The sequence below is a fragment of the Adiantum capillus-veneris genome, chromosome 16 (genome assembly GCF_014529385.1).
Source record: "Adiantum capillus-veneris isolate H3 chromosome 16, ASM1452938v2, whole genome shotgun sequence".
Taxonomy (NCBI): domain Eukaryota; kingdom Viridiplantae; phylum Streptophyta; class Polypodiopsida; order Polypodiales; family Pteridaceae; genus Adiantum; species Adiantum capillus-veneris.
The window spans coordinates 97659560-97672497 of NC_140946.1; the positions used below are offsets into that span (position 1 = coordinate 97659560).

The 12938-nt window shown below is 42.9% G+C and overlaps 1 pseudogene; it reads left to right on the plus strand.

The window, feature by feature from the left end:
• The first annotated feature begins 204 nt into the window (after positions 1-204).
• Positions 205-3439, plus strand: LOC147439518 (uncharacterized; annotated as a pseudogene).
• Positions 3440-12938: the final 9499 nt, after the last annotated feature.

A 12938-nucleotide genomic window follows, 5' to 3' on the forward strand; every position in this document is an offset into this window, starting at 1 on the left:
GAGGTGGAGGAAGATCATTTGCACAATATGGTTAAGGATCTTCTTGCATGTGAGGTGGCGAATGAGTGTGAGCCTGAGTGTGCATGTGAAGAAACCGCCCAAAAAACCAAAGATTCATTGCTAGAGGCAACACACACCGCTCTTTACGAGGGATGCTCCTACTCCATATTATGAGCATCTCTTGAGATCTTGAATATTCAAGCAATGTGTGGATGGAGCAATGCAGGGGTCGATGCACTATTGAGGTACGTTTAAGTGTAATAAGTGTTAGTTGTGAGTTTTTTTCGTGGTTATATGCAATAACGAGTGTTCGTTAATTATGTCATAGGCTATTAGGCAAGATGATGCCTAAAGGAAATCAACTTCCAAAAAATCAAAGGAAGGCACGACAGGAGGTGACAAGGCTTGGGATGGACTATGATCGCATACATGCATGTGTCAATGATTCCGTGCTATTCCGCAATGAACATGCAGGGCTTGATGCTTGTCCCAAGTGTGGAGAATCAAGGTACAAATAGGGAATGCAAGGAACCACAATACCTCGCAAGGTTCTTCGTCATTTCCCCCTCATTCCCCGCATCAAGCACATGTTCAGCACCAAAGGAACAAGCGAGCTTCTTACATGGCATATGACAAATCGCTCCACCGATGGGGTTATGAGAGTGCCGGCTGACTCGCCGGCATGGCAACACATTGAGCAGACATGGCTGGAGTTTAGAGAAGAGCCTTGTCACTTAAAGATTGGTTTGGCTAGTGATGGGGTAAACCCATTTGGGCATCGGTCTACCTCATGGAGTACTTGGCTAGTGGTTGTTGTGAACTACAACATTCCACCATGGGAGTCAACCAAGAAGGGGAACATTTTGCTCTCTCTTCTAGTCCCAGGAAAACACAAGGTGAAGAACATGGATGTATATTTAGCACCTTTGATTGAAGAGCTTTAAGAGCTATGGAACGGCATAGATGTTTTTGATGTATCAAGACCACTTCGTGATCGACGCACAAGGATCAAGTGAATTCTCATGTGGACCATGCATGATTACCCCGGGCTTGGAGAGATTTATGGTAAGCTTATACTTTATGACACTCTTTAATGTCTTTGCATTGGTCACTTATATGCGGTTATGTCTTTTGTTTTTGTAGGACTATCGACATATGGACATAGGGCATGCCCAACTTGTGGACCCTCACTCGTGAGAGAGAGACCCGCTCTACTTGGTAAGGTGATCTACCCCAATAACCATCGCTTCTTGCCGCCCACACATCAATCTTATGCTCCACCGTGCAATGGGATGGAGCCACTCCATTGGACCATGGCCGATTGGGCAAGACATTGGAACGAGCATCACAACACATTGCCTCCTCCCAATGATCCACCTAGGGGTATGTCTAGGTACTCTATTTTCTTATCACTACCCTATTGGGATTCATTGAAAATCCAACACCTATTGGATCCAATGCCTGTGTTCAAAAATGTTGGGCAAGCTATATGGGATCCAATAGTAGGCAAGAAAGATTCATTGGGGGCTAGAGAGGACATGAGGGCCATAAGGAGGCTCCCTCCTTCGGCCACACCTCGCATAGGCCCTCGGGGGAAGATGGTTCTTCCAAAGGCACCTTGGATTCTATCAAGGGTGGATCAAGAGCGGATGAAACAAGTCATTGAATCCATCCGTACTCCAACAGGTTATATGCGTTCGCTCAAGGGTGCCTTCACTAAAACTGAGAAGAAAGGAGGATCCACACAATTGTATGGGCTCACATCCCATGATTGGCACAAGATTCTTCAGGTAATGTGTGTGTGTGTGTGTGTATGTGTGTGTATATGTGAGTGTGTGTGTGTATGTGGTTTAGGGTTCTCGATACAATAAGTCTTTTTGTTTGTGCAATAGTTTGTGCTTCCAATTAGCATTAGTGGATTTGCGGACACGAAGGTAAAGATTGCAATATTCAAGGTGGGAGAAGTTGTCAGGTATAGCACATTTGATCCTCCCTCCTAAACTCTACTTTGAAGACTAACTTTACTATGAAGATTATGAAGGGTTTTTTGGTTACAATTTTGTGAGTTCCAAAGAAATCGAAGTTTCAGCCATTCCAACAGCTCAACTTCTAGCGATTGAAGCAACTTGTGCTATTGAGGATGCATTCCCACGTTCTATCCTTGTTAGCCAAATTCACCTATTGCTCCATCTTGTTGAGGAGATAGCCATTTGTGGTGAGGTTCACTCCAGGTGGATGTTCTTTCTTGAGAGGTTCCTAAAGACCTTGAAAGACTTTGTAAGGCTATGATCACAACTAGAGGTATTCATCGATCTTAAGCCTTAAACCTTATTAGGATTGGATTGTATTCACAACGCTTTGTATTGGCTACTTTAATCACTAATGGTTTCATGTGTTCAGGCAATCATGGCAGAGGGTTGGATCATACAAGAGACTTTTGTGTATGTCTCTCAATATCTTTTCACAATAGACCCATCATTGCCTCGTTTAAAGACGGAGGAAGAGGATCCAAAAAAACACACAAACATTCCAAGTGGGAAAGGTTCTCTCTTGATTTTGGATAGGTAAGTTCAAGACATAGTCAACAACCATTGTCTACTCAATGCTTCCATCATGGGCAAATGGGTGGATATGTATGTGGAGGTGCGTACAACGAGAGAAAGGGAGAGGGAAGCATGGAAGAGGTCGCATGGCGGTAGGCGAGCACCTCCCTTTCCTAAAGAGCTTTCCAAATGCCCTGATCTAATTCCAGTTGGGTGGATACACAATGCCATGACCAAGGCCAAGGCACAAGGAGAACAAATAAGCCCTAAAGAATGAGAGTACGTGCGAGGATGTCTACCAAGGGTAATATACTCAATGTGTTTAGTGTGTGTGTGCGAGTGTGTGTGTGTGTGTGTGTGCTCTCTCTCTCTCTCTCTCTCTCTCATCTATCTTGATTGGTTTTTGCAGGCCTTCACATTCAACTCTATGTGGTCCGAAGGACTTCATTTTCGAACCCGCAAGATAGATGAGCGTCGAGCCACTCACGATAGTGGAGTTATGGGCAACTTTGGCACGACAACACAAGAGGTGAGGGAATGTGGAACAATAGAGAGGATAATCAAAGTGGATTTCAGAACATTTCACAAATATCTCTTTGACTGCCGATGGTTTGTGGGTGAGGTTAAGAGACATGAGAATGGGCTCTATATGGTAGACTCCAGGCAATTTCATACCGAGAAGACCGACAACTTGGTGCAACCTAGTAGTTGTGAGCAGGTAAAGTCCATGTGCAACTCACTAAAACATTATATGATACATATAAAACTACATTCAGGTTGTTGTTTGCTCTATGACCTACATGTGTTTTATGTGCCTTGTATGTATCGAAGACGACTTTGGTATGTTATTCCAGTCACACCACGGAGCAGATCTATCTTTGAAGATACAAACATAGAGACTTTGGCAGATCCCACCATACCATCTCAAGAAGACGCCAATGACGATGATGTAGTTGAGGTCTAGGAGAACCAACCATTCCCAATAACCAACCATAGTGAGGAGGAGGACGAGGATGGAGAGGATGATGATGATTCAATAGGAGAGGCTGTAGAGGATGAATCAATAGATTTATTTGTTGATTTAGCTACCATGGGGTTGGACATGGATGTAAGCACTTGTAGAGATCTCTTGGAGGATGAAAATTAATAAATATCTTTTGGATTTTGTCTTCTTTCTCTACTTATGCTGCACAAAAGGGCTATTCGTTTATGAACGCAAGACAATACAATTTTGATCATCGTTCGCTTGCCATTTCCATATGAATGCATAGTTGACATAAGATTTTGAGGTGGAAACATAATATTTTTGTTTATAGAATCTCATGGAGTACAAATGAGTAGAGTAGGAGAATCATACCAATAGATGAGGCAAGCAAAGAGAAGAGAGGTACTAAAAATCCCAATGAGAATGGGATTTCTTACACTCTATGCAAAAAGAGGGTACCAATTTCTGAAAAGTAACAAAATAGAATAGGATTTATAGAAAGGGAAAACTGGGAGAGGAATGGGCCGCGTGGATTCTCTATTGCAGTAATATGGGCGGCTATATATGCAGTAATAAGTGCGGTAATACTCGCGGAAAAATCGGAAAACGTGCTGGTGGGGCTACAACATACAATCTCTCTCTTTCTTGAATCTCTCTCTCTCCTCTTATGCGGTAATGCTGTGCGGTAACAACAGCATTCTCCCATAGTGATCACTAAAGCTATCACAATCCCTTATGCCATGGTCTGTGCCATCACACCATATGCATCTATGCACAAATCCTTCTTTGCTTTGGGATTTTTGTCCTGCAAAAGGTTGTCGTTTGTCTTCAAGCCTTGTTAGCTTTAACTTCATTTCTTGCATGCCCTTAACAAGCTCATCAAGCATTGAATTATCACCTTTTGGACTCACAAGAGTAGGCTTTGGTGGAATCTCTGACGTGGTAGGAGGAGAGTTAGTACCATTCACCACCATTTTGTCCCTACAACGTTGCCTCTAATTAGCAAGCAATGAGACTGCGTCTTCAACCTCTTTTCACTCAGCCTTAAGACCCTGTTATGTATTCTTGTCTTCAAGGAGTAGCTCTAGCTTTTCTTGGAGCTCAAGACCTGTAGCTTGATTGAAGGAACAATTTAGTATTTTCACTATCCAAAGTGGCTTGCTCTGTTCCTGACAACTGAGCATAGCGCCACTCAAAATTTCTCAATAGTTCGGTGCTAGAAAGTCCTTCTTTTGGCTTTGCAACCCATTCCAAGAAGGTCTTTTTTGTAATCCTTTCAGCGTCCTCCATGAAATATTCCTCCTTTAGGGCTAATTTGAATTTCTCCCAACCTTTTCTATGCTCCTCCCTAATTCCCCTTACATGGTCTCTAATCTTGGGGACCACAACAAGCTCAAAACTACGAATCATGTCCACCTCTGGAACCCATTGTAGCTCCATCTCCATTACATAACTATGAAGAAACTTTGTGACATCTTTTCCTTCAAATTGGTCCATTTTTTTACAATATCTTGAAGGGCTTTGGTTGCTGACACCTCCCTTCTTTCTGTAGACTGCTAATGTTGCATAAACATGGTGAGTGCCTGAAACATTTGCATTGTGCCTTGATCAAAAGGCATTCCTTGTTGCTCTCGCTGATCCATAGCTTTATTTATTTGTAATTAAACCTTTCAAAACAAGTTTTTGAACCCCCACCTCAGCTGCTTCACGTTGTGAGCGGTATGGAAATACACAAAATGCCTCCATAATTGCTACAAACGGAGGCGAGGAAGGCCCTGCAAAATGCTAAAAATTACATCGTGCAAACCAAAATCCGTATACCTGGAAAATAACGCGAACACCATAGCCGTTAGAGAGAGAGAGAGAGAGAGAGAGAGAGAGAGAGAGAGAGAGAGAGAGAGAGAGAGAGAGAGAGAGAGAGAGAGAGAGAGAGAGAGAGAGAGAGAGAAAGAGAGAGAGATACAGAGAGAGAGAAACGACACAAGCAATGGGTGCAATTTCCCCCCGTGCAAGAGTGAGCATGTCCCTCTTGCACGTATTTAATTTATAGAAAAGTTCATGCTCAGAAATGAGTTATATCCAGTTCACACTTGGGCATAAAATAGTCCTGGCTCATAAAGAGCTCAATGTAACAATTAATAGCGGTCTACATCTCAACTTATAACTAAACCATAAATACTAAGGCTTGCCACAGAAAATCCAATGGTGGCAGTTTTATTTCGAAACTGCTATCGCCTTATTGTCCAACACGTGCCAATCTCACTGATCTACTCACACAACACCCAACAAGTGATCATATTTCACAATTCAAATCAACATTGCAATACTTCATCAAAATATCAAATATTTCACAAATATCATCAAAATATCAATTTCATTACATACCCCGGGGTTGAAAAGCAATTGTCCTCAATTGTTACCAAAACCAAACTAGCGACAGTGGTGCCCAGCCACTAGTAGAGTGGTCTAGTAATCTGGTGTTTCCTAGATCGACGGATCTGCACCAATGGTCGTGCTGCCTAAATCGGCGGATGTGCACTAATGCTGCCTAAATCGGCGGATCTGCATTTGGAATTCGTGTTGCCTAAATTGGCGAATCTACACTAGTAGAGAGGCACTGCCTAAATTGGCGAATCTGTGTCTCTAGGTGTGTGGTATGCAAGTATCAAGTGATGGTAGTGCGGACTTAGCGATTGTTCAGAAATCCATTGACACTCTTCCAAAGACTGGTTTTTGTATTTTACCAATACCTTATGTACTGGTTTCCTCTACGGGTAGTGGTCATGTCATGGTCTAAAATTATTTCGGGAGTCAGAATTTCTTCATCGTCCTCAATGAAGGGGGGGTCAGCTGTTGTAGGGGTGTCGGGAATAGGTCCCTTGTGTGGTCTCAGCAAACTGACATGGAAGGAGTTGTGTATTTTCCAATGTGAGGGAATGCCCAAGCGGAACCCGTTGTCATTTATTTAATGAAGAATTTTGAATGGGCCATAAAAATCTAGGGGACAATTTCACTTTAGGATGTTTTTCTACACTTTTTAAGCATCGTTTTTCTATTCTAAGCCAAACAAGTTCGTTTTCTTTAAAAGGTGCAGGTCTTCGTTTCTTATTGTCTTGTGCAGTGTATCGTTCTTGTGCTCGTTTAATGCAAGTTGTGGTGTCTTGTAAAATGTGTGTGTGATCTCTTGCTAAAGTGTCAACCGCAGGGACATCAATGCTAATAGTGGATACAGGGACATGTCAGGGAGTTTCTTGCCATAGACAATTTCAAAGGGTGCACGGTTTGTGGAGGAGTGAGGGGTGTTATTGTAAGCAAATTGAATCATAGGGATGTGTTCGTCCCGGTTTGCAGTATTTTCAATGGTATAAGATCGAAGAAGGTCCATAATAGTACTATTTGTGGCTTCTGTTTGACCATTACTTTCAGGGTGAAATGCAGATGTGAAATCCATTTGAGAGCCTAGGTTTTTGGCTAGGGAGACCCAAAAATGATTGCAAAAGCGTCCATCACGGTCAGAGAGAATGACTTTGGGGAAGCCATGGTATGGAAAGATGGTTTTGAGAAAAAGGTTTGTAGCCTGTGGTGCAGACAATGTCTTTTTGCAAGGTACAAAGTATGCTTGTTTGCTAAAACGGTCAACTATGGTCCATATCATATCATTGTGTGAGGATGTGGTGGGAATTCCTGTGATAAAATCCATGGAGATTTGTTCCCAAGGGCCAGCAGGGATGGGGAGAGGCATTAAAAGGCCATAAGACTTACCATGATGACGTTTAACTCTTTGACATATCAAACATTCTGAAACAAATTTTGTGATATCGTGCTTCATTCCAGGCCAAAAAAATGATCTTGACATGCAGCGAGTGTGGATTGAATTCCTCGTTGACCCATATATGGTGGTGCATGCATTTCAGTCATTGCTAGTTCCTTGAAGGGTGTTGTAATGCATAGCCTTTGCTGAAAATAAAGATAACCATTTTCCAATGTGTAGTGTTCATAGGGAAGACCATTATTGTGAGTTAATTCAAACCAAGCACGTGAAAAATGTGGATCGTGAGCATATGTGTTAGGCATAGAATGAAAAGATTGCACATCACTCACAGAAATGTGATTCAAATAAACATGCTTGATTTTATCGAAGACACATGAACGAGTGACAGAGAGTACATTTACTTCAGGTTTTCTACTTAATGCGTCTGCTACTACATTCGCTTTTCCTAGTTGGTATTGTATCATAGGATGGAAATTTTGAATGAAACCGGCGCATTGGATATGACGGTCAGAAATGGTGGATTGAGTCAGAAGATGTTTAATGGCCTGTTGGTCAGTCTTTATTAGAACTTAGGAGCCCATAAGATAGTGTTTCCACATGTCTAGCGCGTGGACCACTGCTAGCAATTCTTTATCGTATGTGCTATATTTGGTTTCTGATGGTTTGAGTTTTCGACTTTCGTAGGCAAGTGGGTGATCATTTTGCATTAAGACTGCGCCTATGCCTAAGCCACTCGCATCTGTAACAACTACAAAGAAGGGTTGTGTGAAATCGGGTAACTGCAGGATGGGGGCATGTGTAAGGAGATATTTGAGAGTGTCAAATGATTTTTGTTGTGTGGGACCCCAATTGAATGGTACTTTTTGACGAAGTAAAGTGGTCATAGGTGACGCAATGTGTGAGAAGTTTTTGACGAATTTTCGATGAAAGCCTGCTAAACCTAAGAAGGATTGTATATCATGCACGGATTTGGGGATAGGCCATGTTTTAATAGTGTCAATCTTTTGAGGGTCAACAGATATTCCTTTTTCTGAGACTATGTGGCCTAAATAGTCAATGTGTGTTTGGAAAAATGTACTTTTGTCTGGATTTGCAAACAACTGGTGGTCACACAATAACTCAAAGACAATATGCAGGTGATTTTTGTGTTCGTGCTCATCACGACTAAAAATCAAAATGCCATCAAAGAACACAATAACAAAGTCTTGGTAATAAAGAAATATTTTGTTCATCATCCTAGCAAATGTGGTAGGTGCATTTGTGAGACCAAACGGTAAGATAATAAACTCATAATGACCAGACTGGGTACGAAATGCAGTTTTAAAAATATCATTAGGGTGCATACGGATCTGATGGTATCCTGATTTCAAGTCAATTTTGCTAAACAGTTTCGCTCCGTGTAAGCGATCTAGGAGGTCGTCTATACGTGGGATGGGATAGCGGTTTTTGACAGTAACCATGTTTAATGCACGGTAGTCTATGCACATGCGAAAAGTTTTGTTTTTCTTTTGGACTTAGGAGAACTGGGGCACCAAAAGGGGATGCACTAGGACGGATGAGGCCCTTATCTAAGAGTTCGGTGATTTGTTTTTGGATTTCTTGTTGGTGCAAGGGACTATGTCTATAGGGTGCTCTGTGTGGAGGTTGTGAGCCTGGAAAATTTTTAATTTTATGATCTAATTCACCACAAGAGGGTGGGAGGTGAGGAGGGTAATCATCCACAAAGCAATCATTATACTGTGAGAGAAAATCATGATGTGTGTGAGAGAGAGATGATTGTGTGTGCTCCACTTCAGTAACAAATATCATGTATGCTTTGTCATCCTTTCATAGTGCATGTTTTGCTTGTGTGTGGGATATCAAGGGCAACATAGCAAGTGATGCATCAGCAAAAAGTGAAATAGTTTGCCATTGAAAGTGAAATTCATTGTGTGTGTGCGATAGTCAATGTGTAGATTATGTTGGTGTCAAAAAGGCATGTTCAAAATGATATCGGTGGATTGCAATGGTGCAATTAAAAAATCACACTGCTCTATGTAATCACCAATGGTAATTGTGAGAGATTTAATTTCACGTGTGCCATTGTACCTAGTACCTTGAAAAGCAAATTTGACTTTGTAGGCAGATGGTGTGGTGGTTAAATTCAATTTTCGTACCAATTTTTCAGAGATAAAATCATGTGAACTACCATCATCGTGTAAGATAGACACACTTGAATTTTGAATATTGCCTTTCTAACGGAGCAAAGCATGAATTGAAATTGGCGTACCTGGTACGTGAGGTGGTGTTGCGGCTGTCCAATCAGCCATGGCTTCGTCTAGGGGTTCTGATTCATCTTCGATGTTGTGTATGCGAGCTGTGGATTGGCGAGGTCCGGGTGGACGATTGTTGGTGCAATTGGCTTCAACATGGCCGTATTGGCGGCATTTGAAGCACCAAACACCATTACGACGTGCAGGGGGTTGGGATGTGTGTTTGAAATTTGAGGTGCAGTGTGTGCGGGTGGAGTGGCGGAATTGTGTTGTGGGCGATGATTATTTTGGTGACTAAGGGGAAAGGGAGGTGGACGGTTTTGTGTGTAATTATTTGTGCGAGGATTTGAAGTATACCTGTTGAAATTATTACCGTTGCGATTGCGATTGTGGTTGTTGTTACCCCACTGATTGCGAGGTTGAAAATTGGGACAATTGGGGTTACGCGTTGTCAGGAGTTTTTTGGAGCAAGGGATTGCGCATATGTACATACCCATGCATGGTGCATCAAATAAAGTATTGCCCATTTTCCAGAGCCAGGTGGTTACGTGGGGCCCACATGTGTACAGGTAGGACACCATGTACATAGTGCATCGATTTTCATCGTTACTAGTACCATTGTGTTTTTCTACAATAAGGAGGAGTTGGTAGCACGTAAAACTTCTCGAGGAAGCTATCCGTGGGCCGATGACGTGAGGTCAGCAGGTGCGTCACATGGCATCTAGTGGCGTCAGGAGGGCGAACGAGGTCAATATTTGCACGCAGATGAGGACGGACACAACGTGGGTGTTTGCTTGTGAGAATTATGCAGAAAGGTCATCATGAGGACCTTTTTTGGGGGCCACTTCACGTGGTGGCGAGGTGCATTATTGGAAAAAAGCTGAGTGCCAGGTGTGCGAATGATGCAAAAAGGTCACAACTATGCACTGCGAGGTCAGTTTTTGGCCTGTTTGGGGTCCGTTTGAGGTCATCTAAAAGGCCAAGGGTGCCCAACTAAAAAATCTAAGTGTGGGAACTGAAAAAACTGAGAGAAGACCAGAAAAAACGTGGAGAAGAGAGGAGGAACAGCCGCAGGTGTGTTTTTTGGGTTTTTGGAGCGTGTTTTGGCTGTAAACTGCTCATCCGATGTCGGATTTGAGCCCTTTGACATTGTAGACTGGGGTTTTGGGCCGTTCCGGACGCGATGGATCTGTCCATTTTGCCAAATTCCTCACTCTTCTTTTGCTGTTTTTTCTGTGTAATCTTCTCCGGTGAGTGAAGCTTCTTCTCCAATTTGTGATTGTATCTGGTATCTTTTACCCATATTGTGTGAGCTGTTTGCCCCATTGGTGTTGACCCAAGCTCATGTGTATCTAAACATCAGAAGTTCTCCTCTTTTGAGCTGAGTTTTTGTGTGTGTGTGTGTGTGTGTCTCTGTGTGGAGTGGGCAAGTGGATAGTCTCTCTCCTCTCACTCCAGAGGTGTGTTCCCTGTCTCGGCCAGGTGTGTTGTGTAAGCCGAGTGGTGCCCCATAGTGTGTGTGTATCTTCCCAAGAGTGTGTGTCGGGTTGTTATAGAGGCGCTGTGTGTGTTTTCATCCCGCTCACATTCTTTTGGCGCCCCCACGGAGTATCTTCTTCGAGTACCTTCTGCTTCGAGCTTCGAGCATCGAGCTTCGGGATTACAGGTTGCAGGTTGCAGATTACAGATTACAGGTTACAGGTTACAGGTTACAGAGACAGGTACAGGTACAGGTGATTCACACAGGTACAGGTAGCTGGAGTACAGTGATATACTAGCAGTGATGTCACTTGCAGTTGTTGTGGGAATGCATCACTTGGCGCCTATTTGAGCGCATTGTCTGCTGGATTGTACGTTACTTGTGGAAACTGCCATTGTACGCATTTGTGGAGCCATACTTGGTTGTATTTGGCAGTCCCAGCCATTTCTGAGACTTGGTCTGGAAGATAGTCATTTCTGAGACTTGACTATATGCGATTTGCATTAGCCTTTGTGTGAGGGTCGATAGCGTGAGTTTTTTATTGACCTGGGGGATTCTCAAATGTAGAGATCCTTTCGGTGATACAGGTAGCTGGAGGACCCTTTTTGTGACCTCGCCATAGGCTATGTACTAGTGAGTCGTAATTGATGCTCGGGTTCTATTGTTGGCAGTTTATGCAAACATAGACAGTCTATATTTTGGGTTCCTACTGCTCTACTTCTGGGGAAACTCTATCGAAATTTTCCCAAGTTATGATGGCTGGTTTTTTGGTATTTTGAGCCATTTATGCTGTTATGCTGCTGAAATTTTGGCAAAATCAGAGGTTGAGTCAGGTGTGCCTTCTTGGGAGCTTCATGGTTGGCTTTAATGGATGATCAAAATGGCCCTCAATTCACTCCATTTCATTTAACTCAAAGAATTCAGATTAATGTTCATGTGTCCAGGAAGATCTTTTTCCAGTAGTGCATAGTCTTTATGTTTGGGCCAAGAAGATTGAGAGAGATCCTGGAATGTCCTTTGCCTGTTGTAATTCCGATGATCAACTATGAAAACTCATTTGATGTGCATGTGTTTGTTCTCATCTAAAGCAGAGCTCCATTGAAGTTTCTGGGGATTGGGTAGTGAAAAGTTTTGGGTTCTTGCACGTGTGTTTGAAGGGGTTCTCTAGCCATGGCTTTCTCTTATCCGGAGTTTCATGGAAGAAGTGATGGAGATGTGGAGGACTTTCTGGAAAAGATGGAGGTTGCCTGCATTAGCAACCAGATTCATGACCCTACGCAAATGTTACGCCTTCTCCAAATTTGTTTGAAGAGTGATGCACGAGCTTGGTCCAAAGCATTTGAAGAGGAGTTGCGTATGGCTGATCCACCTATAAGATTGAGTTGGGACAATCTAAGGCATGGATTGGAAGTGGAGTTTGTGAAGATAGAAGATCCTGACAAGGTGTGGCAAGAAGTACAGGCTTTGGTGCAGAAGGAAGGTGAGCCAATAGATGCGTACATACGTAAGTTTTCATTGGCATGGGAGCGAATGTGCAAGGCTTTAGCACCACAGGTACCCCCGCCTGACATGATGAAGAAGGACAGGTTCTTGGCTGGTCTTTGGGAGAATATACGTTGGAGATTGGAGCTAAAGAAGCCTAGGACATATGAGGATGCACTAGAGGTAGCAAGGAACAAAGAGTGGAAGCTGAGGAAAATGAGCCAGTTAGGGGTGGAGTCTTTGCCAATGAGGTCTGAATTTCAGCCTATAGAGTCTTTACAAGGGCGCATGTCAGGGGTTCATCATGAACCAATGGTTCCTGTTACTACTCACGTTATGCCAGCAGTGGTCACTACAGCAGTGCAAGATGATGGCCTTAGGCAAGACATGAGGCAAGTGGTTGATTTGATGAAGAATCTCAGCC